We start from the raw sequence: 4,345 nt of genomic DNA, 5'->3' as shown, positions 1-4,345 counted from the left end.
GAAAAGGGGCCACACCTCCAACAATGGTGTTGTAACAGCAACTAGTGTTGATACTGGCAAGGTTATTGATGTTGCAATAATGTCTAAATACTGTAGGTGCACAGGCAGGCTGAAAAATGAACACAGTGATGACTGTATTGCTAATTATTATGGTAGTAGTGGTGGCATGGAGGTTGCTGGGGTGAAGAAAATTTTTCATCGCTCTTCACAGTGGTATAATGTTCGCTATGTCAAATATCTGGGAGATGGTGACTCTAAAGCATTCAAAGAAGTTTTGGAAAGCAAACCATATGGGAACAGTGTAAATATAAGCAAACTTGAATGTATAGGACATGTGCAGAAGAGAATGGGTGCCAGGCTGAGAAGGTTAAAATCAGTTATGAAAGGGAAAAAACTAGATGATGGGAAAACCTTGGATGGCAGAGGAAGATTGACTGATTCCATAATAGACCACATTCAGAACTGCTATGGCCTTGCAATCAGGCAAAATACAGGCAATCTTGAAGAAATGAGGAGAGCTATATGGGCTTTAGATTTCCACACCGCATCCACGGATGAGCATCCACAACATGGTTTGTGCCCCAAAGGTGAAAACAGCTGGTGTAAATACAATAGGGGACTAACAACAGGAGAGAAATACATTCACCACCACAGTCTACCATCAGCCATCATGGCAGAAATAAAGCCCATTTTCAGAGATCTGGCTGACAGAAGTCTTCTGATGAAATGTCTTCACGGAAAAACGCAGAACCCCAACGAGTGCTTGAATAGTGTGATATGGCATCGTCTCCCAAAAACAGTGTTTGTCGGAATTAATACACTACATTTTGGTGTGTATGATGCTGTGGCAACCTTCAATCTTGGAAATATAACTAAATGCCAGGTCCTTCAAAAGTTGGGTATGTGTGTTGGTTCCCGTACGGTACGTGCTATGTTCTTTTTAGATCAGCACAGACTAAGGCATGCTGATAATATTATCAAGACATTAGTGAAAAAAGCAAGACAGGTGCAGAGGGGTGCCAAAAGAAGACTTGAAGATGATTATGAAGACTGTGAAGGGGGTATTAGCTACAGATCAGGAATGTTTTAATCTTCTTTCTCCGTTTCCCGTAAGTTTACTTTTTACTTCATCTAGGAACATTATCTCAGGTACTGGTCAACCTAGAAGTCTGAAATTTTTATGACGTAGTGACATAGGTCCCTATTACATACTGAAACAACGATTTTTTAATTACTTGATTTACAAAAGACTTAGGGGTGATAGTCTAGTAAAAAGCGATGGAAAAAATTTACTTAAAAAAAATGTACAATATCTCTGTAAGAAAATACTTTGACAATAAACTGTTGTTTCAGTATTGTTGTAACATATGAATGCACATACAGTAAAATTTTTACCTCTCTGTCTCCAGTAGTTTGTGAGAAAATGTTCCCTATAGTAGGCATATATTAACATTGCGGGGATAGGTGATTCCGTATCCCCTTAAGATCCCTTCACCTTCACACATAAATCTATACAGTAAAGTAAGGCCCTCTCCGTTCTTGGCTGATCCGTGATAAGACAGGCGAGAAATTAGACTAATGGATGATTATTAGTATTATCTCCATTTTCATTCGCTCTCTCTCTTTCTCTCCTTTATCTATGTACAGTTTTTAATATAATATTTCATTACGTGAAATCAGTCAAATAGAATCTTTGGTGGAGTCCTTCTTCTTGGTAATCAGCGGCTGCTTGCTGTAAGAGATCTTTATATTTATGATTACTGTTAAACACTGCAGTCAGTCGGGAGAATCAATCGTGTGGACAATTTGTTCCTTTTACGAAATATTGCGAATTCCAGATGTGTACGAAGCCTTTTTGAACGATTTAACACAGACTCAGTGATTGCAGGCTCTCTTCGACACAGCTGAAACTTCCCCACTAATTACAGGGCCAACGTGATCATCAAATGATTCAGAAAAAACTCATTCGTTCATTCACTCCAGAACAAAAAAGTCACAAACCTTATTTATGGAGGAAATCGTGTATTAAATCCATCTCCATTACATGTCCAGATCTCCGGTGATTCCACGCCTTAATTATTTTCCTTTTACAGTCTCTTTCTCTTCAAACATACCGCTAGCGGCACAAATGTTAATTGGCTCGCTTTAGCGAGAAGAAAAGCAGAATATGTATCTCTCAGAAACACGTCAATCGCTCAACAGATACTCCAGAAGCTGTCCTAGATACCACTCTAACAACCATGGAGAATGCATATATGCATATCTGTTATTTCAAAGAATAAACGCACCAGAAAATACTTTGGCGTCGTCGAGCTGTCGCCACATATATTACGAAAAAATCAGATCATATAACTTTTCCAAAGTGAATGAATATGGATGATTTGATTGAAAATGATTAATTGGTGTGTGGTAGAGGGTATTTGCTGTGGGGACATTACAACTAGGTTACAATATTTCCGAAAAGTGGGAACAAAGTATCCCTCCCCAGTGATAGTGCGAGGGTTAATGTATCGAAACTAATTATGTAATTGTTCTTACGTAATTATTTTCACATTTGGGTTGTTTTTGTCAGACGTTTAAGTGAAAGTTACTTCAATAATATACACTTGATTTATCAGCTGTTTAATAATGGTCGTTCAATGTACAGTTAGAGCATACGTACTTGCGAATAGCAACTGCTGGCGGGCGACACACATCCTGCGTCTAGCGCTCATCTAGCTTCCCTCCAACAGTAGTTAAGTAATTTTTTACTAGTTTTCACTTTGGTAACGATTTCTATCACAGTTTTACATTATGAATATTCTTAATCCTATATTTGCGATTCAAGTGATACCAACTTGATGTTACGTGGCCAACTGCAGTACAAGTTTCAACAATCAAACCGCACTTTCAACACCTGTGGGCGTGCTTCAGTTGACTAGTTGCTGTGTAACGTATTCAAGTACGTATGATTGCGTACAGAAGTTAATTTTATTTGTAATTTAGTCTCCTACTGTTTTAATATCCCCCTCTTTTTTTCTTTCTTTTTAAACGGACCATTCGGTGATGATTGGATAATAAGTCAAAACTATTAATGACATCACCTGTTTGACTTGAGGTGGCATGCATATTAAACAATTTTATCTCAAGAACGCAACCGGTTTTTCTTCATTGTTAGTTGGTACCTTCAAAAACAATAGATTTTCTTATAAGCTCTTAAATCGTATGGAATTAACTCCGACCTAAAGTGAGCAGTTAGTGAACTGTTCATCAGAAATGTCAAATATGAAAGCGAGTTCAGTGTTTCTCTGTTCGATTATCCGCTTTTCCATTCTTATTTTTTTCCGTTTTGAAAAGTCAAGTGACAAAATTATCTGATCAAAATCCTGTTTTGAACTAACATCCGTGCTTCATAAGGAAATACTGCACTATACTGATTAAGAACCAGTCTCCCCATACGCACTCAAGCTGTGACGCTTAGCTTGTCCTGAGCTGCTCTGTAATGTCCCAGCCTTTCCTGCAGCGCTTATGTACCCGTAATTTTCTGCACACGGTTTACTAGCTGTGTAGCCCGGCTAGCTCAGTCGGTAGAGCATGAGACTCTTAATCTCAGGGTCGTGGGTTCGAGCCCCACGTTGGGCGTTCAATTTTTAACTTTGCCTGTAGGTATCTACGATCGCTATTGGGGTGGTATGCTGCGTTTCAGAATAAATTCTGTTAGGACGATAGGCATTACCTTGTTTCGAAGAATATCTGTACGGGGCGCATTGCCAACTCGGACAGCTAGAAGTTGGCCGCGGTTGTGGACGGAATGACTCACGAAGGAACAACGGTACTCAGGCTGGGAACTTCTACATACTGTGTATCTCGGAAGCGGACTGCCTTAGCCAAACTGCTCAGATGAGATGCTAATTGATCCCGCAAAGACCAAAGCAACATCATGAGCGACATTTATAATCACGCAAATAAACTTATTAAATTGTCGGCTGTAATGTCCACCTGTGTGAAAAACACTGTTTTTCTCATAAATATACCGAGACATGTTTAATCACCTTTGTGGCGTCGTTGGTGGGTTTCGTGTTTTCGAATGTGTGAAATGTAATCATGTTTTAAGTGATAAATAGTTAACGAAAATTAGGCCTCAAAGCATTTTTTGTTTTTCGTTGTCTTTACCGGTACCTTAATTTTGCATTATCAGGCACTGGTAGCTTGTCATGTGAAACTAAATGATATTGATGTTAAATATGGGTAGTGAGTTAACACATCACTTAGTATGTAAATGTAATTTTGCTGTGTTTGAAGATATTTCTCGCCTATATTTGCGATTATTTACGTTTAGATTTGGTACATCCTTTTACATCTGCGT

At 38.8% G+C, this 4,345-nt stretch overlaps 1 non-coding gene across 1 annotated transcript; it reads left to right on the top strand.

Moving 5' to 3' along the window:
- The first annotated feature begins 3,548 nt into the window (after positions 1-3,548).
- On the top strand, positions 3,549-3,621 carry Trnak-cuu. Its single transcript has one exon. It is a non-coding gene; the product is annotated as a tRNA-Lys (tRNA).
- Positions 3,622-4,345: the final 724 nt, after the last annotated feature.

Source organism: Schistocerca americana, chromosome 8, assembly GCF_021461395.2.
Source record: "Schistocerca americana isolate TAMUIC-IGC-003095 chromosome 8, iqSchAmer2.1, whole genome shotgun sequence".
Classification (NCBI taxonomy): Eukaryota; Metazoa; Arthropoda; class Insecta; order Orthoptera; family Acrididae; genus Schistocerca; species Schistocerca americana.
The sequence above is the reverse complement of the archived record's forward strand: the minus strand, read 5'-3'. Positions and strand labels throughout refer to the sequence as shown.